The 25,866-nt window shown below is 37.5% G+C and overlaps 1 protein-coding gene across 1 annotated transcript in view; it reads left to right on the top strand.

Annotated features, from left to right (window-relative positions):
• The first annotated feature begins 2,308 nt into the window (after nt 1–2,308).
• The window catches only part of LOC105216094 (uncharacterized), a 217,655-nt gene continuing 194,097 nt past the window's right edge, over nt 2,309–25,866 (top strand). Inside the window, exon 1 of the mRNA XM_011190388.3 lies at nt 2,309–4,179. The gene's annotated coding sequence lies outside the window, so the exon portion shown is untranslated. The remainder of the gene's footprint in view (nt 4,180–25,866) is intronic.

Raw genomic sequence — 25,866 nt, 5'->3', positions numbered from 1 at the left:
AGAGCGGAAATCATATTTCTGATTTAACAGGGATTTCATTATGCTGGGGTTGATCTGGGGACGAACGTCCATAAGCAATAAAGGTGGTTATGTTAAAATACTTGGTTTTGTAAATTAAATGAAAATAAGCTGAATGACAATTACAAAATTGATGTAGTAATTATGTGATGAATATAAATGAGCAGCGGTGGTGTGTGATAGCGGTGTAACATAAATTAAATGTTGAGGTTAGGTTAATATTTGTGGTGGAGGGTGGAAAGCTTTGGAAACCTTTTAAATATAATTCTTTATCACCAGAAAACACCCTTTAAAAGTCTTATATTTTGTTTAAATGAAAAAATTAATTGAAATTAGAGAATCCCATGCCTTAGATTTATTACTGAACTTGGGTGAAATATTTTCAGGGTAAATAATTAAGAATGGAAATTGTTTCTGGAATTTCGGCTTTAAATACATTAAATTTTTTGAAGTTCCATATTATAAAAGAATTAGAATTTAAATGTTTTATACCGTATTTAATTGTATAATAACATTAAAATTATATGGCAACCCTATTTGACAGTAATATCAAATTTCTTGGGCTTCAAAGTTTTAGATATCAATATTACTTTTTTAATTGCTAATTTGAAATAATTTATTTTTTTTGTTTTTGAGTATACGCGTATGGCAACTCTACAGAATATAGCTTTGTTGTATTTATTACCTTTAGATAATGATTAGGATTTTATATTTTTATTTTAATTACTACACATAACCCCTGAACATTTTCCAAATCACTTCAAAACAAATATTTATTAAATACATTGCAACCCTACCTGAATTCACATTTTCATTATTTGATAAATTTTGTATAAAGAGATTTTCAAAAGGGACGCCGCTGAAGTAGACCGATAGGGACAGCAAACGACGCCATATATTTTCCCACTCTTTGAAAAAAACGGAGCTGTGCCATTTCATCATGGAAAGATATATGATCCAACAACGAGTCGAAATTATTAAAATTTTCTACCGAAATTCGAAGTCAATGGCCTCAACTTTAAGAGCGCTACTTCCAATTTATGGTCGTCATGAATGGCTTCGTTAATAAGCAAAATATGCGCCATTGGTCAAGTAGCAATCTCCACTTAGTCCATGAGTCACCATTGCATCGCGAAAAAATTACGGTTTGGTGCGGTTTATGGGTCGGCGGCGTCATTGGGCCGTACTTCTTCCGTGATGATCAAGACCGGCACGTTACTGTAAATGGGAATCGCTACCGCTCAATGATAACCGAATATTTTTGGCCCAAATTGGATGAGATGGACCTGGACAATATGTGGTTCCAACAGCGAATGTCACAACCGATTTATTGAAAAGGAAGTTTGGGGAACGTGTTATCTCACGAAATGGCACAGTCTATTGACCGCCTCGGTCGTGCGATTTGACGCCGTTAGACTATTTCCTGTGGGGCTACGTCAAGTCTATGGTCTATGCCAACAAGCCAGAGACAATTGGTGAACTTCGTACGATTATCGAATGTGAAATTGCAGTATTGGCCGATTTATGCCTGAAAACCGTCGAAAATTGGGTTCAGCGTCTGGACTTCTGGAAACGTGCCCGTTGTAGCCATGCAAAAGAAATCGGCAGGTTAGAAATAATTATGTGACAACTCCATTTGAAAATATTTCAAATTTTAAAGTGTCTTTTTTAGAACTATTGACTACAAACAGTCGTCTTTAATTTAAGATTATCAAATTAAATTAAAAAAAATTAAATTAATAAAAAAAATATATATAAAAAAACTTTAGTATATGGTATACGTTATTTTTTCTCTTTTTTACATTTTTCAAAAACTAGAGAGCCTAACATCCTTAGCTAACGGTAATTTTTTACTATAATTTCTATAACAGAGCAGAGTTACTATTACATTCCATATACATATTACATTTTATTCTCATTCCTTAACTGTACATGTAAGTTCACGCTCTTTGCCGTATATTCTCCGCTCTTTGTCGGCAGGGTTGCAAGCGATAAAGGACACGGCTGTAAGGCTACTATAAATACTACATATTTACTACGGATAGTGTAGAGTACGTGTACAAAGTTCCATTGCTGTCAATATTGAAAGCACCGTTAGAGTTGACAGTACTTCGAGAGAGCGCCATAATCATGCATGGAGAGAGAGGGGTTGCATGGTGACTTAGTGGGTGTACGAGTATGCTGTGGCGGGTAACATGGCATAACTGAGTGAAAAATGTTCCAATAAGAGGATATGCGCTACGCCATGACAGCTAGTTATTGTTGTAGTACACACTGGGTGATGGTGGTTACTCGTATTGTACAGCAGTGAATAAGATGAAAAGAAATTGGGGAAAAGTGCGTGTAAAGCAGAAGTTGAATTATGGAAAAGCTTAGAAAATGTGTGAAAAAGTGCGAAATAAAAACAAAATAATTATGTGAAAGCCAAAAATTGTTTAAAGGATATTTGTTCAATATGAAATTTAATGGAATTTAGTGAAAATAACGGCACTTGTGCTAAGTAAGTGGCAAAGTAAGTGCGGGTGTGCCACCCAGGCTGGGTGTATGTGCGACGAGCCGCCAAACTGGCGCTGCCACAAAAGAAATAACCTAAAAATGTAGAAAGAGTGTGTCTTGAAAGCATAAGAAGTGCTTAAAGTGAGGTTAGAAACCCACCAAAGTTTGTTAAACTTATAAAAAAGCTTGAAAGCATTAACATTTTCTAAAAAAAAATCTTCGCTTTTTCTTAACTTTTTTTTCGGCTACATATAAGCTGTCAAAACTCCAACGAGTGTCACTTTGTTGCTGTCTACAGCAGTGCTCCCACTCTCGCGCAACACTTTTTTAGCCGAAGTACACGCTAACTGTACATTGTAGTTGTGCTACTCTAATTTAGATAGCTTGGCAACCTTGGCGCGCGCAAAATAACGAGTTGTAATAGTGAAAAAATCTAATCAATAAGGAGTAAAAAAATAAGCGACTAGAAGAATTGTGGTGTAACGAGTGCGCTCATACCAAAGCAAATGTGTGAGCAGGCGCACTAACTGTTAACTCTCACTCACTAACCTACGCTCTCTCAACTCATTTAACGCTCAACGCGAGCGCGTGCCCATAGTGACAGCGTTTACCGTTATAACTTCAGTTGAGTAACAGTTGCTGTTGTTGTTGGTTTGGTGAGTTAGCCTAGTCGGTCAGCATATTTTAACGGTATTTGTCAGTTACGCTACGGCACAGTGTTTCGCTTTCGTATTCGTTGCTTGAACGCTCCGGTGTGCTGTACTCCATGACGGGCGTTGGATAACGGTTGTGTGTGACAGAAAGCGACGTGTTAGCATTTTTTGAATTATTTGTGTGGAATAATTAAAAAATTGAATTATACAAAATGGCACAGAAAGTAAAGTGGAAGCAAAAATGTTACTGAAATATTTTTGCAGAAATAAAGTGAAATCAATTACTTTGTGGAGTGACGCGCTGACTTTTAACTTTTTATGTGCATGAAATTGTAACTTACCTATAGTGAGTGCTTAAAGCAGACCGGAAAAACTTTAGACCTTCAGCTTCAAGTTAAAAAAAATGTTTTGAAGTTGAAATTTTGAGCATCTATGAGTGAAATTGTGCATTTTTGAGTTGGAAGATCTAAAAAAATTGTGAAAATAACGACTACAATACAAATTTAGAAAAAAGCTTGTAAACGCGCCTGAAAGTATGCAAAATTTTATTAGAAAGTATGTCTCATCGCCAAAATAACGGGTTTACTTCTTAAAATATGTACTATTAAAAAAATATCACTATAATGCGCCTAAAAGTATGCAAAATTTAATTAGAAATTAACCATTTTAAATGTATTTAAGGCTCCGGTGCCTAAAAGGCTGCTACAAAGTGTTCGAATTGCGACAAAGAACGACTGTTGTGAAAATAATTATACAACGCGCCTAAAAGTATGCAAAAATTATTAAAAATAACTATTTGAGAAGTTTTTAAGATTCAGCGCCTAAAAGGCTGCTACAAAGTGTTCGAACTGCTGATAATATCGACTGTTGAGAAAATAATTATACAGCGCGCCTAAAAGTATGCAAAAATTACATTAAAATAAAGACATTTTCATCGCATTTAAGACTCGGCGCCTAAAAGGCTGCTACATAGCGCACTAAAAGTGTATAGCATTCGAACCCGAAGCAAAAGGTATGATTTAGAATATGTTTAAAAGCAACAAATTGACTAAAAATTTCGATACATTGCAGCTAGAATATATTTTAATGTAAATTTGAGGTTTGTGCTCATTTTCGATAAAGCGACGACCCAAAATTTAATTGTTGAAAGCAAGCAAAATTTAATAAATTGATGTAAAATATCATAAATAACTTCTTACAAGCATTAATTTCAATCTTCCAGTAGTAGTAGAAAACCACACAGCTACTCTGTAAAGCAACCTTTATACATGGTATGTCTGTAGACAATTTTCTTATGCACATTTCTTAGTATATATTTAAGGCGCTCAATGGCCGAAAAGCATACATATCCTGTCATTGAATGTACATTTCAAGCACACAAATGCAAGCGACAACAACAAAAGTAATATACAAAATATCTACTATACAATACTATGCGTATTTAAAAGCCTACAAATTCACATACACACAAGCACACACACACACACACAAGAAAAATATTCATTTATAATTATTTGTGTATGTCTGTAGCCATATCTGCCATACAAAGTATTCGTAACACGAGCCAACGACAAACGAATGTATAGCGAATGCGCCGAAACACCTACTCACCACCCACCCATACAGAGCAACACATACACAGCCACACTCACATTGAAATGGCGCAAAAACAAATATCTGAACAAACAACGACAAGGACAAGCGAAAAAAATTGTAACGTTAAATCTCATTCATCATTGCTGTGAGTAAGTTTGCAGCGTAGCGGCTTTGGAGTTGATGTGACTGTCAATAAATGCCTGTGTGTGTGTATTTATGAGCTATGAGTGTATGTGCAAAAGTGAGTGAGTGAGTAAGCGCGAGTGAGTGAGTTTGGGAGTAAGCTGCGTACGGATATACAAGCACACAGCTCTATATCCTAGCAGTGGCATGGTGAGTACTGGCTTGTTGGCTGAGCGCTCCAACCGCTCTCATTTTGAAAGCCTTCACATTAAATGTTAACTAAATGTTCGAGGACAATGTTGATGGCGCCAGTAAATAACCTTACATTGCTTACACACTGCTCATATAAGCATAAAATATTAGTGATTGAAGTGAGAGAGATGGAGAGAGCATGAAATAGATAGAGCGAAAGTAGCAGAGCGTTGATATGAGAGAGCTTTGACATAAGAGACAGAGAGAATACATATAATGTAAAGCAGTAATTTCAAAGATTTTAATATGTTTTGTTGATTGGCTGAGTTTACTGTTAAAATTGGCAGTCAAATGATTGTTTTATGTTCGGATATTCCAAATATAATATTTGGAGGAAGTTCTTTTAAGAGTATTTGATTAATGTCGTCGGGATCTCTAAACTACTTTCATCAGAACTGCTTATTCATAAATGACCTAATTGATATCTAGGAGAAGCTTCATACATTGAAATACTAAAAATGCTGCGATATTTGTCCTGCAATTAGGCGGTGTCTATCGTTTCTGCAAATTGATAAGGCGAAACCCGAATTGGCGACCTCAAGACTGTTTCGGTGCGCCACGTTAAAAGCTCAGTTTAAAGCTCTTTTGAGTTCACAAAATAGTCCTTTCCTTGGATTTTTAAATCGACTATATTCTCCAAATTTTTTACATCACATTTTGTACCATTATCACCATTTATCACTGTTCTTTTAGAGTTCATATCTTCCACCCAATCAAAATAATGAAAAATTTATGTAGAGTCAGCTTTGCAAACAGTCCTTACCAACCGCTATGTGAAAAGAAGAATATTTATAAAATTTTCGAATTTTCTTTGGCAGTCTTTCGAACCACCTCAGTTACATCGTATCTTCTCTGTCTCATCGAAGATAGGGAAATAATACCTTGACCAATTAATCTGACTCACGAAAAACCTGCAATAGGTTCCTGGATATAGTGACATTCCGGGAAAGTGTGAAGCGGATGAACTAGCCAGTATAGGCAACACTTTACAACTAAATTCCGGTAAAGAGGGAATATACATGTCTCTGGCCACTTGTAGATCGATTTAATCGACAAATATGCCATAGGCAAGACTGAGTCCCGTTGGAAACAATCCCTGGCTTGCTCAACAATCAGGCGAACGTGGGGTGAATGAAATAAGGGCCGCACATGCCGACTACTGAAATTCCAAAGGAACGACTTAAGAACTTTAGGTGAAGTGCTAGCAGGCCACTGTCTGATTCGTAGGCATGCCAATAGACTGGATACACCATATAATGATTGCTGTAGAAGGTATAATTATAATCTGAGTCTGTTCCTTTTTTGTTTTATTCGATCGAAGTTCTGTGAATCTAATTACTCGGTTAAAAAACCAATTAAAGATCCCTGGTAATTAAGAATGTATTTTAATGAATTTTTGAAAATAACCTTTAAAAATATTTTCAGAAGGTGTCTACAAAGAGGTCGATTCTTTTAATATTGAAATAAACATAATAAGACATTTTTTAAAAAGCAACGTTATTCACAACTTTTGCAACTATAACAGTATGCTGTTAAGTTGAACGCTCTTAAGAAGGCTAAAGCATAACATTATCTCAGCAACACATTGAATTTGAAGATTTAAGATTTATGCACTATAAAACGCATCTCTCATATGCTTCCCATAAAAAATATGCTCCTTCTCCTTCTCTCTTTGCGCTTTTACACTACCAAACACGACTCCACTTCGCTCTCTTACACTCTTTGTACTCTGTACGGTGCGTGTCTTAGCTATATAAATATTTTACAAACATCTTGTCATCTCCCTTGCTGCCATGCAACTTTACATTTGTGAGTAATACGTGTACGCACTTGTAGCTTACGTCGTCCTTGTCATAAATTTTCACTAACGTTTTTCTGAGCATTTTTTTTTTGCTTTTACCAACCTCGTTCGCTTAGCGGTTTCATTACGTTCACTCGTTTCTTTTAATGAAGAGTTCGTGCGTGGCGAATAAGTAAATTTTTTCATCATTAAAGGTGGTACGTGTGCCAAGAGTGCGCCCCACCACGTTGCTGTCAGAGTGTAGACCCGACCCCTCCGTACGTTTGCTTTGGAGTACGAGAGTTTAATTATAAAGCAGACAAATCTTGCTGCGACGCGTTTGCCATCGTTGATTTGCGCAGAGTGATGAGTGGTGGTAGTGGGTGCGAGTGTGACGAATCCTCGTGTATTGTTGTAGTTATTATGACCCACAATAGTCGTACTGGCGACAATGATTATTATTCAATGCCACTTTGTGGCCCTCATATTGTTGAGTTTATTATTTGTGTCAGGCAATTATTATGGCAATTGTCGGTAGCTGATAATGACATTTTTCGCTTTTTCTGTAAAGATTTGGGTGTGCTTTTGGTGGTTCTTCTCCTCTTGCTGGTTTTGATTTTACTTCGTAGAGGCCATTAATGTCGAGTCTTCTTATAGTTAAGTAGTCGATTTTCGGTAATATAGAGTTGATTTAAGTCTTTTTCTAACTGGTTCCCCGAGTTCAGTTAGGTCCCTTCATACTTGGTCTTTACATTGATGTAGTTGTCTATCGCTTTAACCTATGTGCTGGTTAGCTGAAAACTTTTCGAATCGAGGCGAGCTCGTAAGCTCATCGAGAAGTATCTGACTTAAATGGTTCACAAATCTTCGCATTTGGTCTGTTCCAAGATTAGTTAACCTCTCAGAGGACATTCCTCGAAGTATCTGTAATATATTTCTGCAGATTAGGTGAAAATCACCTGAATAACGAGAACCAGAATGAACCAGAGTGCAGTCTTCGCACCTGTCATAACTCACCTTATCCACTTCGGTTAGGTTCATTCCGTGAACAACCATTTCTTATGACACTTTCTTTAATTACGCCTATGAGAATCTTTGAAAAGTTTACTTTTTAAGTTCCTTGTGGTCATTGATTGTAGGTGAGTACTCTCGATGAACGTTTCACAAATTTTCGAATTCAGCTATTTTCGAAACGGTCCGACTGTATACTTAAATGGAACTGTAATCTCATAAGTCTTATTTGTAAAATAACCCAAATGGAGCTAGCTGATGGCCTAGTTTTCGAACTAATATGACAGCTTGTTGATTTTTACTAAACCTTTCTTGCAAATACTGTCATCAAATAATAATCTGATCTCATTTCCAAGTTTTCACGCAGAAATTCATTGACTAGAACGGGCATTTGGCCCACCTAACAGCAGCGTAAGATTTGTGAAGCCCATACGATTCTTCGCCGCTGAATCCCACGAAAAAAATTCGAAGAATAGTCTCCACGGTTCGGGTCAATCCACAAACTTCGACCAATGGTGATATGGACCTTCAGCGACTACCGGTGAGTGAGGTGGGGTTCTAAGACTTCTTCGTGGACATGAGAACAAACTAAGCTCACACTTGTCCGCCTGACTCACAAATGCACCATATCTCTATCTAACCTTAGGAAAACCGTCAAGTAAATTACCTCAGAAATAATACTTTAATCAATTACTTTGTCTTGCGGCTAAATCCTTTCGTTATTATTAAACAAAAACCTTGCTTCATTTGTTTTTGCGGTGTCGCGTCTCCACCGTATGACTCAGTTATGTTCTTGATTACTGTTTGTCTTTACACTTTACTTCCGTCAACTCCGCGTCAAGCTCTGTCCTCCATTCTCAGCTTGTTCTAATTCAATTGCTACGCTCCAGACACACATGTCTGCTGCGTCATGGCGCGTGACCTCATGTCCAAAGCGCATATCTTGGACTGTTATGTACGCTTGTTCCACCGTCCGTCTGCAGGCCTGTTGTCTCCGTGATTTCAGACTGTCCATCTGCTTTTCAGTCCGCTCCTCGCCATAATCGCCGCATCATTTCTATGGCTTCGTTTATGATTTTAATTCTGTTTGCACACATTATCGCTTCGGCGGGTAAATACGCGCCGTACATACCGACATCTTCATTGCGGAAATTTTGCCGGATCCCGCGGCAGAGGGTTGTTGGTAGCCCCAGTTGTCATGCTCCTCAAGTATTTGTTCATCATTGGTCGTCAAATGTTTGCTGTACGTGTGGTTGTCTATACTTCGTAGTTGTTCGTTATTTTTTTCTTTCGACGGCTGGTTTCTTCGCTTCTTTTTTCTTTGTGTTTCTTTAATGTTTTTTTCACGAAAATGAAATCATCTCATTTGTTAGTTCAAACAGTGCCTTCGTCTGTTCGCTGCGCATATTTTTCTTTGTTTAGTATCATTGTGCCATTTTTTGTTGTTGCTGCTCCGTTTTTTCTGTTTTTGTGTACTGTCTTCTGCAGTATCTGTCGCTTCTTCTTCGCAGTGTCGCTGCTTTGTCGTTAGTTGTCTTTAGTTTGGTTTACTTAATCTTTTGGTTGTTTAGAAAAGTTGCCTGGGTCGCCTAAAAGTTCTGCCAATCTTACATCCATCCGCTCTGCACTGATCCACCAACGCACATGTAATACAGCTCACTCAGACTTGTCTTTTTCTGCACTTCGGCACTCAGCTGACCCCCACACTTTGGAGCTCCGTGTTTTTTGCTTCTTACCGCCGCGACCTTATGTTCCCCATCTTGCCGCCCGGCCGGTTTCGTCTTTGAAACCATTTCCTTGTCGCTTTTCCATATATTTTTGCTTACATGTGCTCGTCTTGGCCTGTTTTGTGTAATTTCACTTGTCTTTTCGGCTGTCGCAATTCCAATTCCAAGCTGCTGTAGCGCTTTGCCGTCTCGCCTGACATGTCTCGGCTCTGCTTTGCGCCAACGCTGCGCTCCGTTATGGGAGCGTATTATACTCGTAGTTTGTGCAACGTTGTGGAATGATTTGATAGGTTCTTAGGTTCTTAGTAGTCATTGACGTAGCAGACTACTCGTGCCGCATAGTTAATGTTTGTCCGCACGGCTCCGCTGCCGGCTCTGTAATGTGTCGTCGTTGTTGTTGACCGTTGACTGCTCCACCAACATGAGTTGGCGTCTCTATCGATGTTGTTGAAATGTAAGTTTAATTTTCTTCATGTCCACATTACGACATTCTCGTAGCGTACCATTTGTATTCTTCTTTTTTTCCAGTTTACAACTTTTTTTATTTGCTTTCCACTGAGCTTTTCCTACAGTGAGTTTTGGTGCAATATTGTTGTCTCGGTTCGTCGGCAGGTCACTAGCGCCGCTATGGCTTCAGGTCGTCGCTTGGTCTCGATATGCTTTGGCATGATAACTGCTTGAAGCTTCCAGTATTACAAGTCTGCTACCGGCAGCGCAGTCCAAGCTCACGAACCCCGCACAGCCCACACTAGCGGCGCCAAGAAAATTAAGAAAAATTAAAGTTGAAGTGACATGTAGTGTGTTAGTCTCCGGTTTCGTTGGCGCTGCCGTGATGGCCAGTGACCAGGCGTGTGTAGGCGCGTTGAAGTTTACTTTGCGCTGGAACTTATCATTTTGAGTGGCAGCTTTAAAAAGCAGTGAGGAAGATGAAAGAAAAGAAAACAAAACAAGCCGAAACGGTAGTAATTTAGTTCCGTCCATGGCGGCACTCCTTGTCTGTTGTATAGGTTAGCGAAACAATAATTAAAGTTCGCGCGGCAAGCAGCTGATGAATAATGTTGGCTGTTGAATTTTTATTTTTAATGACACTTTCAATAATGAGTGTAAGGAAGTTAATATAATGACCGATATGCTGCCGGACTGCGGCTTAATGGATTACAGTAATTGTTACTAAGTTTGCGTAAGCTTAGGCGAGTCAAGTTGCGTCGTATAAGTTGAAAGTGAAATGGTAGAAGTGGTGTGTTACATGAATGGTTGGATAAGGAGAATTATCTTTGAGCGAGCTCTTTCCAATGAGGAAATGTAAGTTTAATGTCTTGAAGGATATTTTGAACATTATTGTCGTAGATTAATAGACATGTGTTGTATGGAGGTTATTAAAGTATTTTTTAAATATTTACTAAGAGAACTATACGAATTGAACAGTTTTTTATATCACTTAAAGTTGGTATAAAATGTAGAGCTTCTTATAATACTCATTCTCCACAGGAATGATATGTTTCAGAGCTCTTTCTATTAAGGGAGAATATCAAATTTGTCAACAGATTCAACTTAAATTACTCCAACTTGGATCTGTTTTTTCGTTCCCTCTATTATCAGAGTCATTCTAAAGAGTACGGCCGTGTATTCCAATCAACAAATTAGTTGTAGTTTCTAAGAGCCACATTTCACAAACAGGTCAGAAACTAAATCTAAGTCTTGTGACAATGAGTTCTGGATAGCTTGAAGAGATTATACCTACATAAAAAGCTTCGTATTGAAATTTACACTTTAGAAAACTATTGAAATACCTGTTTATTATAACTGTTTTAAGTTTAATGTTACGATGTCATTAGTACCTGATCTATTTGGACCCATCAAATCTAGAACCATAACAAGCTCAAGTTCCAGCGTAAGTTGCAATCTGCCAGAAACTGAGAAATTCTTATTGTAGGTTAATAGATAACTGAAGATCATTTACTGGTAGAATGAAAGAGGTTTTCTGCAGTTTCCTGTATATATTAGTATCGCAACTAGGCGGATATTTTTGTTGAAAAATATATCGGGAAATTTCGTTTTTTGAAAAGAATATTTATGTATTCGCCTACATTAAAGTTTTCGCCTTCAAAATAGTCCCCATTCCGTATAATGCACTATGCCAGTACTTCTTCCAATCGTTGAAATATTTCTCAAACTCGATTTTTGAGATAGCATTTAGCTATCTCTAAAACAACGGCTCTTCAAGGTTCTCTTCTTTGGCGCAAATAAGAAAAAGTCACACAGAGTCATGTCTGCCAAATATGGAGGCTGGGGCTTTCTTAAATTAATGTTTTTTTTGCCAAGAATTCACGATCGAATCACGAAGTGTGAGCTTTTAATAAACGAAAGGTCATGAAAACACGTCCAACCTCAGCGACTGCTACAGAAAAAGCTATGAATACAGATGAACATTTTATAGTACTTCGGTGGCAGGCAGGCAGGGTTATATCAACATAATAAAAACATTTTTTTGAGAATTGGACCGTCTAAATTCTGCTCAGAGTTCGAAGGTCTTTTAAACATTATGACTTTATAATGTATATTTCATAGATCTAAAGCTCGATTTAGTTAGGTCAGAAAACTTGAGCCAGCTTATCCCTTCTGAGATTGATGCTTTAGGCATGCTTAGTTAGCTCTAGCTAAATGGTTAGGTGATATTCTAGAAACAAATTTTACTTGCCTTTTGGTTCAGAGCGTTTGTCTTCATGATTATTTTGAGTCAAAAGGAATTGTTATTATTATTCCTTTTAATGTTACTTGTAAAAGGTGTGAAGTCCTACTCTAACATTCTGGACCGATTGCACGGTGAGTTGAAATCGGCTAGGATTCTAGAAAGCCTTAATTAGGGAAATTTATTACTACGAAAACTGCTTTCTACGAATTCATTCAGGTATCAGACTTGAAACTAGATAATATAGGCTGACGAGTCGAAATAATATGGGGTAGAGTCCTTCACGTCATCACTGGTGAAATAATTATTATACAACCATTAGATAGATGCTTTGAAAATTGGTTGAAGTCAGGCTAAAGTATTTCGAGATATACCGAACTCTGTAATACTGCAAGAACCCCCCCCACTTATCGAATAACAGCAAACAGCAATTCAAAACAAATTAGGAGATTTAGTTTTAGGATATCATGTCCTCATTCTGCGGTTATCACACGCACTTTATTTCGCTTGTAACACCCTTTATGTGAAACAACTACCAGCTCTAGCGGTTCCCAAGCATTCCTGGTATATTTATTTTTTGTATATCTTTAAAAAGACTTCAAAAAAATCGTTCTACATGTTGCAACTTCAAATTCTTACTGCATTGTAATAACAAACAACAACCATAACAGTGAAACCCTTAAGCTACTCCCTATTTCAATATCGTCGTTCAATATACACTTTGTCGCAGGACTTGCTCAGCTTGCTTGTCGCTATACAAAACTTCGAAACAAAACATATACAAGTGTTACTGGAGAATATTTTTATTTTTATACACTGCTGTATATATGTAATTACAACAACAAAAGCAGCAATAATAATTGTTTGGCGTATGTAGTCACATACACATTTCGGAACAAAAGCACAACTGGATTGTGTGACGAAACAAAGCGACAGCAAGACGACAATGTCTAGCAACGCCGGTTAGAGCGATAGTAGCAGAGTGGAGGTGGAAGAGAGAAGGAGAAGTGTTGGGGAGAGCGAAAGGAAATATGGCCAAAACTAAGTGGCGTAAAGTGTTTTATTGTATTGTTTATATACTGGCAGACATAGTTGTATATGTGTATTTCACAATACCGTTATATACATACATACACATAGAAGGATAATAGTTTATACCCTGCCAGCCAGGCCTAACCACTTTCCCCTCATGTTTCTTCAATTACTAACACCAACGCACACGTTTGGGTTGTTTTGTTTTTGTATTCGTACGTGTGAGGGGAATAGTGGTTAAAAAACTCACAAGCAGCTATGCTGGCCTATGGCAAACTCACCACTTTTTTTTACCACTTTTGTGGGTTTAAAGAACTTCGGTTTAACCAGCTTTTTCACCACCTTTGGCTGGCAGGGTATGTATGTATGTATTCACAGTTGGGTGTGTTTGTGTTCGATAAAAATTTTGCCGGGAATGTCGACGAAGCCACTTTTGGTGGGCGAGGGTGTTATTTTTTCTCTTCGTTGTTGTTGTTGTTTCTTTGTTCTACGCATTCTTTACTTGCTTCGCTTTTCGTTTTCTCTCCAAGCAAGTTACTAAGTACAAAATTTTGCTGCTAACAGCAACACACACATTCTCATACATACATATATACATAGAAGTTGTCTGGGATGTTGTGTTCGGCTTGGGGGTGTGTGAAGCAACAACAACACATACGTACATACGTATGTGTGTCTACTTTCATTTAGTATATTCCATACTTCGCTTCAAATGTGTTGGTGCATGAGTAATTTTACAGGCGAGTCAAAAAGTCAACGTTGGCGCTGGCGGCAAGAGAGTATGGCGTCTTCATGTGTGTGCTTTCAAATTCTTTTCGTTAAATTTTTGTTGTTGTTGCTATTACTTTTTGAGTTGTTATTGTTGTTTCCATTTGTGTAGTTGTTGTTATTACTTTTTTGTGTTGCTGTTGTCTCTTTATGTGGCAACGCGAGCGCGCCGCTTGCTTTCTTCTTCTAATTTAATTATAGCTTATGTTAAACAAACCAAATCCATCGTACGGCAGTAAAGCAGTATAAGAGCCGCGCTTTCTTGCTAATGCCATAAATTACTTAAGAGCATCTCACTTCTCGTAAAATCAAAAATTATGCTAATTGTCATTATTGTGGAACACTACATCTGCCACTTTTCTTCATTAGTTAGACCGAGCTCAGGAACACACGTTCTTCTAACCTTAGCTTGAATTCTTTAATATAATTCTTCGAGTCACGAAGTCCCTTGACAACATCGGCAGAACCTAGACCTCTTACGAGTCAAACTTAGTCTGAAGGATCTCATGACCATACAAGAATAGATCAGAAGATAAGAAGGAAACTAAATTCTGACCTTACTACGGTAATGACGAGAGAGAACGTCCTTCTTGTAAGCCATATTCATCTTAATAATTTTATCTATAAATTAGACTCTAATTAGATAATATCACTTAAATTCGTCAAAATTATCCGCATGGTTTTTGGTCGCACATTTGGAAACATTTTTCCGGTTTAATTTTTATGATAGTTGGCAACTCTATACCTAAAAAATTCTCTTGCAGTTTGGCCTAGAAGAAAAGTAGGTAACTGAATGCTTAAAGCAACAGTTGATTAATTTTAAAGTGATGAAGATAAGCAAAATCAGTTTATTACCTTGTACGAAAAGTTATTCAACGAGAACCATCGGAATAAGAATACCATAAACTGTTTACAGATGGTTTTTACTGACTGTGTTATTGATCAACTTTATACGAAAGCTAGATTAAACATTTTCGCCTCGCTAAAATCCCTGCAAAACTAATACGGCTGTGTAAACTGACGTTGAGCAACACCAAAAGCTCCGTCATGATTGGGAAGGACCTCTCCGAGCCGTTCGATATCAAACGAGGTTTCAGACAAGGTGACTCACTAACGTGCGACTTCTTTAACTTGATGCTGGAAAAAATTATAAGAGCTGCAGAGCTAAATAGAGAAGGTACAATCTTCTACAAGAGTGTACAGCTGGCGTATGCCGATGATATTGATATCATTGGAAGCAACACTCGCGCCGTTAGTTCTGCTTTTTCCAGACTGGATAAGGAAGCGAAGCGTATGGGTCTGGTGGTGAACGAGGACAAGACGAAATATCTCCTGTCATCAAATAAACAGTCAGCGCACTCGCTTCTTGGCTCCCACGTCACTGTTGACAGTCATAACTTTGAAGTTGTAGACAATTTCGTCTACCTGGGAACCAGTATCAACAACACCAACAATGTCAGCCTCGAAATCCAACGCAGAATCACTCTTGCCAACAGGTGCTACTTTGGAATGAGTAGGCAATTGAAAAGTAAAGTCCTCTCTCGACGAACAAAAACCAAACTCTACAAGTCTCTCATCATTCCCGTTCTACTTTATGGTCAACATCCGATGAGATGACACTAGGAGTTTTCGAGAGAAAGGTTTTGCGGAAGATTTATGGTCCCTTAAACATTGGCAACGACGAATACCGCAGACGATGGAACGATGAGTTGTACGATTTATACGATGACATTGACATAGTTCAGCGAATAAAAACACAGCGGCTACGCTGGCTGGGTCATGTTGTTCGAATGGACGAAAGTGGCCCAGCTCTGAAAGTGTTTGATGCAGTACCCGCCGGAGGAAGCGAAGGAAAAGAGAGACCTTCACTCAGATGGACGGACCAGGTGGAGAAGGACCTGGCTTCAGATGGTGTTATCAATGTGTGTCCCTGTAAAGGAAATTGAGCATAGTTGATAGGCTTCGTTCCCATACATTTTCCGCCAAATAAATATTTGAATCGTTGAGAGCCCTAAAAGTCCTGTATAACTATTAATAATACCATAATCTGTTCAGAGAAGGTTTATACTGACTATGTTATTGGTCCATTTTTTCACGAACAGAAACTGGTATAAATCAAAGCAGACTGACACTTACAATAGCCAACGGTAACACAACTGTAGTATAAGGTATCCTGTTTTAAAATCAACCAGATAAGTTTGTTGTTGCTGGTGTTTTTAATAAGAGAGCTGAGTTTATATAGAGGAGATAAGCGACTTGTCGAAGCGGGCTGCTTTCGCACCGATCCTCGATAACCATGAATAATTCTTGTACGAATATATACGGAGAAAGGAGAATTTAATCAATATTCTCTTAGTCGGACTTAAGTTTACAACTACTTCTATCAAAGTGAAGATAGATCTAAAATGTCCAAGAGTTCGAAGCAATAAAATTCCCACATTAAGACTTATATAGGTATTGGGAAACATTAATAACTGTAGGGCTGATGAGCTTGTAGGAATAATACAATACTTAGGGCGGATGGACCAATTTGTTTTAATCTCTTCTCATTTTCCGATCCAATTTCGAATGGTCCTGAGATCCTTTAGGCCATGGAAGAATCGTAAGAGGTCCAACAGGCTTTTATTGAAACTGTCAGGGAGAGGGTGAAATGAAATCATATCGCCATTTCTTTATGATTCTCCAACTTCTGGAAGAGCGAGGTTGTCAAAAATTGGTGTTGACTTCTTCAAGCGAAAAATCTGGTTTTAAATATTGTTATTGATTGTTTTAGAAGATTTGAGACTGGCTCCGAATATTTTTTTCTTTAATTTTCTGAATATTTTACTTTGCTTTACTGCAGATCATTTCTACAAAGTACTTAGTCTAACTCTCTTCTCTCCTACTCTCAAACTTTTTTATTTCATTGCGCTTTGCACTTAATTTTCTATCTCAAATGTGCTGTGTTTTTTTTCTTCACCCCATTACTTAACACCTATTCACAGTTACACCTTCACATCCTTTAACTGCATTACGGCAGCAGGTGGCAACACCATACAAAAGGCGAATTTGCGCTTACAAAAGCGACTAACTAAATTAAGGCAACCAACAAACATATGCACAAATGTAATGCGCCTAGTAAGTGTGTGGGCGCATAGAAGGCATACTAAATTACAGCAACACACAGACACACACATATACAGACAGGTGTTAGTATGAATGTGTGCTGGTGTATGTAGTTGAGTTTAAGCTCTCGTAAGTCCGATTCGCAACAGTCTAGTCCATTAGCATAGCATTTTAACTTTTCCAGCCGCATAAACTTACAAATACAACGGTAAATGCAAATGTAAGTGTGTTTGTTGTTGTTTTTTTTTGCTTTTGTATTTTTACACGTTTCTCTCTTTCTGAGTGAGTGAGTGAGTAAGTGTATGTGTTTGTACGTGTTCAGGTGTGTTTTTTTTGACTGCGTGCAGTCGTTGTAATGCGATTAAGTGTGGATTGCGCGCGCCACAACAACACTAGCAACAACAGCAATAAACACAAGTGGCACACTCATATAATAAAATGAAACGAACAACAACAACAACAAAAGTAATAAAAATTAAAAGGGCTGCTCTGGCGAGAAACAGCAATAAAACAAATGCACAAATTGCGCGCGAAAAACGCAAAAAAAACAGCAACAACAACAACACGAGAGACAAAGGAAAGGCGCCAAACAGAAAAATAAAAAGCCCAGCAGAATGAAAAGAAAAATTAAAGAAAGGCTGACGGCATTGTAACGAAAAAAAAAGTAGTAACAACAACAATAATATACAAGAGCAACAACAAAATATCGTAAAAACAACAACAATATAATAAAGTAACACAACAAAAATTATATGTGGCCAGTTGCAAAACTGAAAATGGCATTTCTTCAACGCCGCCATCTGCAACAACAAGCCATATAGCAACAACAATACTACTATAAGTGCACAACAACTCAAGCAGCCAGGTGGCTACTTGGCCATTAAGCGAAAGTGCCAAAGCGTGGCAACACTCGTGGGAGCACTCCGTCAGACAGCCACTTGCCACTTGTACAGTTATATAAAGCAGCAACAACAACAACAAACTCGCCTGCCTTTTGGTTTGGCCATTTTTATGCGTGTCCATGTGTGTGTGTGTGTGTGTGTTTTGCGGCCAAAAGACCAAAATGGCGCAAAGTGCGAAATTACAATTTCTACAGTTTCAAATATTTAATATAAATTATTTGTGCGGGGTCATAATTTTCCACATCACTGCGTGGTTTCTTATTTATTTTTATCTTGAGTAGACGCATTCGCACAATTTTTAGTAATTTTATTCAAGTCGATTTATTTGGTCACTTCGACGGTTAGGTTATCATATTTGCTACTACTGTTTAAAAAAAGTGGCGGAAAGCAAAAGCTTGTTAAAAGCTTTTTGAAAAACTTCATCCAAGGAGCTTTCATGCGTCGATACACGAGTCATAGATTAAGATGTATCAAATATTCCCGAAAAATATCATCCTTCGAAGAGCTTTCGTTGCATGAGCTTTTTTTGAACAATATTATGTACAATATTATGTTCCACAAATACGATTTTTTATTCGAAGTTCGAAAAGCTTTCGTCCAATGAGCTTTTCTAATTAATATTTTTATTCTATATATTTGTATGCTCCACAAATACGATCCATAATCACTTGAACTTTTTTCCTCGAAGTTCGCAGAGCTTTCGTTCTATGAGCTTTTATAAGAGATTTTTTTAGTTTTCCGAATAATAGATCATTTTGTGAAAATATCAACTTGGTAGCATTTTTTATAACATTCTATAATTCGATCCAAACTTTTCGAAACTTAACAAAATTACAATACGTGGAATCGTTAATCTGATTTTAGGCTGCTTTCCTAGTCGCACCAATTTGTAAAATTATATGATTCTACTGAGCTATGGGTTTTCTCTGAATGAATTGGAAGGACAAATCGAGTAAAGAACCCAACTGAAGGCTCATACTTTATATGCAGGAGACGTCGATGCACCACTTCCACTTTACAAGTTGATTTATTCTAGTTATTTGTTCGATTCGCCAGGCTCCAAAGTTTTTCAAATCTAAGACAGTTATTAAAACAACAATGAGCAGTCTTTGAATGAAGCATATTATCTTTGTAAAGTCTAGGTAGTTTAAAAATGAACACAGTAGCTTTTGATACAATATTTTTTGCTGATATTTAATGGAGGCTCATATGGTATACAGGGGACATTTTATTCCAGAAGAATGTATAGGATGATTTTCTGAAACGCTTAGAAAAATAATTGTCAAGACTCTGAGAATCATTGGCACAGTTCGAGTACTGTGAAATCGGAAATATGTTGCAGAAACATTAGGACTTGCTTTTAGGATGTTTATCTAAACTAACTAATCTGCCGGATGATTATTATTTAGTGTCGACGAATTTAAATCGCCCCCGAGCGCTGCATTATTAATCTAAAATACCACACTAAAGACGCACCAATTGTTTTCTCAACAAACTTTTCATTAAAAATGAAATAACTGTTTTTTTATAACACGCCTCCATCTTCCTAAAACAATTTATCACCAAATTCAAAACAACAACAATAACAGAGACACACGCCATTGTCCTCAATTTAGTTCGAACTCTTAATGAAATAACAACAATGGACGCCATCAAATGAAACCATTAAAGAATGAAAACTTTCTTCGAAAATAAACATAATAAAGAGGACAATTTTTTTACAAAAGCAACAGCGTAACTCCGACAAGCAGAAATAATGAAGAAATACAACAAGAAAATAATAATAAAATAATAAAAAGAAGCATAAAAAGCAGAAGAATAAAGCGAGCATAAAAAACTACGAAAAACCAACAATGAAAATCCATTAAGCGTTAAGAATTATGAGTTTGTGCTGAAGAAAACGCAAAGTGACAAACTGGGCGGGAACTGAGTAGGAGGAGCTGCCAAGGCAAAGGAGTAGCTTAAGCGGGCATGTGACGCCCTTTAAGTAGAGCAATAATAGTGAACGACGAGCAATCTGAAGTGAGTTAAGGAACCTAGTGTCATAGTGTGTGCGCGAAGTGCTAAGTGCATTGTGTCGTAGTTTATGGTAGTTTAAAGATGGTCTATAGGAAAAGACAAACTAGTGGGAAAGACCATTGATCCGAATAATGTGGATCAATGTGGTCTTTGGTAAATAGGTGGGACCATACCGTAAATTCAGAGCTTCCAAAAATAAAGTCGGTGGACATTGAAAAGAAGAGGGGATATGCACAAAATAGAGACAAAGAGTGAGTGGAGATAGTGAGAGAGCATGAGTGAAAGAGATAGAAGAAATAGTATTACTAGGAAGACACTTTAAGTGTCAATGAGAGAGAAAGAGCGAGTGGAGACAGCGAGAGAGCATGAGAGAAAGATATGGAGAAAATAGTATTACTAAGAAAACACTTTAAATACTTTGGTGATTTCTAGTTAATTTTACATAAGATTTTCTCGAATATTTACAGATATTCAGTAAAAGTAGCTAGAATATAGAAGAGAGGATCCATTTTTAGGTTAGGTCTGATCTTTTCAAAGCGTGTGAATGTCTTAAAGCTTCTAATAAGGAGCTGTTTGCTAATTAATAATGAATAATGGAGACATCGAGAGAGCGAGAGAGTATGAGAGAAAGAGATAGAGAAAATAGTATTACTGAGAAAACACTTTAATCATCTTGGCGGATTTCTTGTTAATTTTACAGAAGATTTCCTCGAATATTTACAGATATTCAGCAAAAGCAACTAGAATAGAGAAGAGAGGACCTATTTCGAGGTTAGGTCTGATGATTTCAGTACAGGTAAATGTCTTAAAGCTTCTAATAAGGTACTTTATGATAATGTTGGATGAAGATTCAGTCCTTCTTTAAGTGGATAAGATCAACTAGAGCAAGATTTGATATTAGTCGGGGGGAGAAGTAATAATGGATACACCCTCCATCCATAGGCTCGAAAAGTTTTGAAGAAAATGAAGTTAGAGCAAGATTAAAGAACTTTCGATATTGGAAATATCAAATAATGAAGACGAATGCTTCACTTCCAGCTTCGTTTCGATGTCAATTTGTGAATCGAAGAAACAACTGGGGCGGTATTGTAGACGACACCTTCCACGCTTCTTGTATTTTTATTGCAAACATTTGAACATATTTTTTTTATGTTTGTCAACGCCATTTTAACACTTTATTGGATTTAGTTGCTTTCTTTATTTATATTTTACTTTCCTTTTAATAGCTATTCTTCAATTTTCTCACTATTTATTTCAATTAATCTTCTATGTCGCTGATTTTAGTTGGCCGATAAAGTCGCTGGCAGCCATAGAGTTTTCACTAACACAAGCCACTAATACACGCAGGAAAAATGCATAGCCGGCGATGGCTTGCATTTGTGTGAAAACTGCGATTTTACTGTGATATAGAGGGTGATCAGGTATGAGTGGTAAGGAAATATTAATAAGGTTGGAGATTGGTTAGTATAGTTGGGGTCTTGAGATCAGACTTGGATTATGGTCCCATTTAGAACATAAAAACAAGCTTAAGATTCAGTTAAGGCCTTGAGGTCAATATTGAATTAAGGGGTTAGGGGTAGTCAGAGGCACGAATAACTCGAAAAGTAATTCTCGGATCAAGGTCAAATTTTCAGAGAATATTTTTAAGATATTACTCTTAACGAAAATGCAAAAGAAATATTAATTTTTTGACCGACTACCCCTAACCCCTTAATTCGTTGATGTACACAAGTCAATAGTTAACGAGAGAACGATATTCGAACTACCCTTGCCATTTCAATTGGAAAAATCGCTTTGCTATCGGGTCACCCTTTATCTACATCTATGTATGTATATGTATTGTTATGTGATTTTTGTTATTGTTAAAACTCACATTGCAATCCGGATTGTATTTCATTATATTTTTCGATTACGATTTCACACTTTGTTTTATGGGTTCAAAGCTTTTATTGTATTTTTTATAGCTTTAATAACTTTCTTCAGTCTTGCGTTGATTACATTACGTACAAACATTGTGGTTTCGTCGAAAAAAAACAATAAAATAATTTTTATTGGATTTTATTTGTTCTTGCTACATATACATATGTACATCCACACAGCACATAAGACTTAAAAGTTATCACCGGAAGAATTTTCAGTTCGTTACATTAGCAAACGCGGATTTAGGGGGTCATACCATGTCGGCTCAATATTAGCAGTTAGAAGACGGAGCTGTCCGAAGCGCTCAGTTGGCAGCTGGAAACTTTGAACGCGTTTTTTTCAAAACTGTGTCTTTAAACTTTCCTCTCAAAAACGGCTTGACCGAATGACTTTAACTTAAACGCTCTACTATTAATCAAAAGTTCCAAAGACTTAAATTTTTTATACATGAAAACTAAAAAGAAATGCAAAATTCACAATTTGTTTCAATTGTCTACCAAAAGTCCTATTTTTGGTATATTCACTTGATCGTAGTTCGTTCCATGCATTTAAGCTTACAATTTAAAACACCGCTAATTTTTTTCGTTTCCGATAATCCAATCAGCCGGAATCGTGGAGGAAGTGCGAGCCCATTCTTTCAAGGCGGGCGTGTACAGAACGCTGTACCTGTTCTATACAATATTTTTAGCTTAAAACTTATATTTATATTGGTGAAATACATGTGATGATAATGTTAATAACTGAAGGCTCTATCTATTTCCTGGTTGTAGAAAAAAACACTAAAAAATAGGAGGGGTCACATGTGATAATCCCCTTAAGAAACCTATACTCTTGTAAGCGTGTGACAAAAGAACACTCGCTAAAATGATTGACTTGTCGTATAATTTTCAAATACTACACAATAATCGCCCTCTAACTATCTTTTGGTCCGATGATAATGAGACCGTCGGGTCTCCTTGATGCGATCGAAGCCAGAACGTATTTATTGTCTAAAGACAACGAGCCTTTACCTATATAATAATTTATTCGGGGTTGATGTAACTGTGTTTGTAGTATTTAGACTTAGACATAGGCAGTTGGAGTTGCAGTTGCTGTTGTGTATCTGACCACAAACAATCTTTCCTAATTTGAGCTAGAAATGTAGCTAACCGATATTTCCTTTCTGTTTGGAAAACGCAAGAGATCCAGGGTGTCTTAGTGCTCAAAGAGTTGACCTTTCCTTAGTTGTAGGGGTTTTAACTGGCCACTATCTATATCTGGCCACTAAACTTTACCGAACGCCAACTGTAGAAGTTGCTTAGTGGAAGTCGAGGTAGAACCTTTTCAATACTTCTTTCTGGAATGCCCAGCATTTGCGGGATCAGGATTGCTGTTTTAGTTTCTCTTCGAGTTTTCACATTTCATCTTTTGTCATTCGAGGCGTCTTTTTTTTGTCTCGTAAGAGGCGACTAAAATCCAAACATGCACAAATAGATAATTAGACTGATGCTAATGGCTGATACTCAGTCTGTTATCTATGCGAGCTTGATAATTGGCTTGAACTGAATTATATTACCTTTTTGATGACTTTTTCCAAAGAAACGGTAATTCCTATCATTAAGGACAAATGTGTTCAAGCCACAATTGTCCACCAGTGCAGAGGAGTATGGAAAGGCTCAACTGGTAGTAGCTTCGGCTACAAGGTCTTACCAGAGACTTTAACCCGTGGAGCAGGAGCCCAGGGAGCTTCGCTTCTAACCTGCTCAATGGGTTGGCCCTTCGGCGAGTTTCGTGCTGGCTGTGGTTTCAAAACCTAAATGAAGGTAGAGTGCCTTTGGTTTCTCGGTGTGGAGTTATATGGTTAACCCGGTGCCGGACCCAAAGCACGGCAGAGGTTTTAGATGGGCCTCGTCCCCACCAAGGTTGCATAAAGTGTGTCCATACCACACGCCAATTGGTACTGAACGTACATAGCAATTTCAGGGCGCTGGTTCACGCTTGTGTTTTTGAATGCACGTGGGGTTAGGCCGTCGCTGGCAGGTACTCACGTAAAGCAAACTCACTAGTTGTTCTTACTGGTTTCCTAGTGTCCCATGAAGCTGACAAAGGCTTTCTTTCCTTCACCTTATTCAGGAGATATTAAAATGAATAAGCACTTCAGAAGCGGTGATTAAGATATGATGGGAAGACAATTTTCATGTTTGTGGATACTATACGACTTCATGGCATCCAATTCTAGTTCTGTGGAACTTGTGTCGATGGCCTTTAAGAGTATATTCCTAAAGTTATTCACCCGCTATCTGAAGTTTCTGCAAATAAAAGAGATTGTACAGGTAATAACAGAGTTTAAAACTGCCTTTGGCAGGCATGAAGAATAAATATTGTTAATTTTGGATCTTGTAAACAATGTTTCCATGCATTGTAGATTAAGTAGCACTTGAATAAACATTGGCAACGGCGAATGCCGCAGACGATGGAACGATGAGCTGTATGTGTTATTCGACGACATAGACATAGTCCAGCGAATAAAAAGACAGCGGCTACGCTGGCTAGGTCATGTTGTTCGAATGGATGAAAGTGCTCCAGCTCTCCAGTATCCGATGCAGTACCCGCTGGTGGAAGCCGAGGAAGAGGGAGACCTCCACTCCGATGCAAGGACCAGGTGGAGAGGGACCTGGCTTCGCTTGGTATAACCAATTGGCGCGAAACTGCCAGAAGGAGGGATATGTGGCGCGCTGTTTTGGACTCGGCTATAACCGCGTAAGCGGTGTCTACGCCAGTCAAGAAGAAGCACTTGAATAAAACCTCTAACGCTGTGATTCCCATCTAAAAAGTGTCCATAACAAAGAACTTGGTAGCACATGGGTTATCAAAAATCACTCAAACAGCAAATAGTTTGATCCCATTCGACACTTTCCTGCCAACAAATCGCATATTGTGTTGTTTATTTTCCCCGGAATATACACAAAAATACTATATAACGGAATATTTAAGCGCCTAAAAGCAGTCTAACTTTATTGGAACTTCGGTGTCATACGCACACATACACTCATTCATGAGCATTTAATCACTTTTGCTGGATTAATGAAAAAATATGAGTGACTAAACCCATACACCCTTATATACACATATACATAAATACATCCTTGTATATATGTATTAATCATGACTGCCCCAAACGCCAAACAAAAGGCTTAAGTAACGGTTACAAGGTCTATTGTGGCAAATGGGATTGTGTGTCATAAAAACAAAATGACAAAACAAAAATACACACACACACACACACAACACACACACATAAATATATATATACAATACCGTTATAGTTGTATGTAAATCGTAGTTCGTGGCAAGTCAATGGCATGCGAATGAAACCCACGCATATTTACTAGTTAAATGTGACTATCGCACGATTTGTAACAGTTTTTACAAACAGTCTACCGACGACAGCGTGCTGCTAACTGAGCCGCTTTGATTACAAAACAACAAGTACAACAAAAAACAACAAGTCAACAGAAAATAAAATAAAATCAAAGTAAGCATAAAAACAAAAACAATAATCGAGCAGTCACTTGCCAGGGAGGAAGGGGAGGAAGTTTGTGGCTATAACTGTGGTTGGTATGTGACGATAACGACTGTAACATACACATATACACTAGTGAATATATATGAATGAAAGTGTCTTTGTTTTTGTGAGGGTCGGGAGAGCTGTTAAAGCATTTCTTGTGGATGTTTAATGTTTAAGGAAGAAATGATACTGATCCTATAATATCTATATATTTATGAGGTAAATACT

The sequence above is a fragment of the Zeugodacus cucurbitae genome, chromosome 4 (assembly GCF_028554725.1).
Source record: "Zeugodacus cucurbitae isolate PBARC_wt_2022May chromosome 4, idZeuCucr1.2, whole genome shotgun sequence".
NCBI classification, from domain to species: Eukaryota; Metazoa; Arthropoda; class Insecta; order Diptera; family Tephritidae; genus Zeugodacus; species Zeugodacus cucurbitae.
Note: the sequence above shows the minus strand (reverse complement) of the source record. Positions and strands in the feature narration are given on the sequence as shown.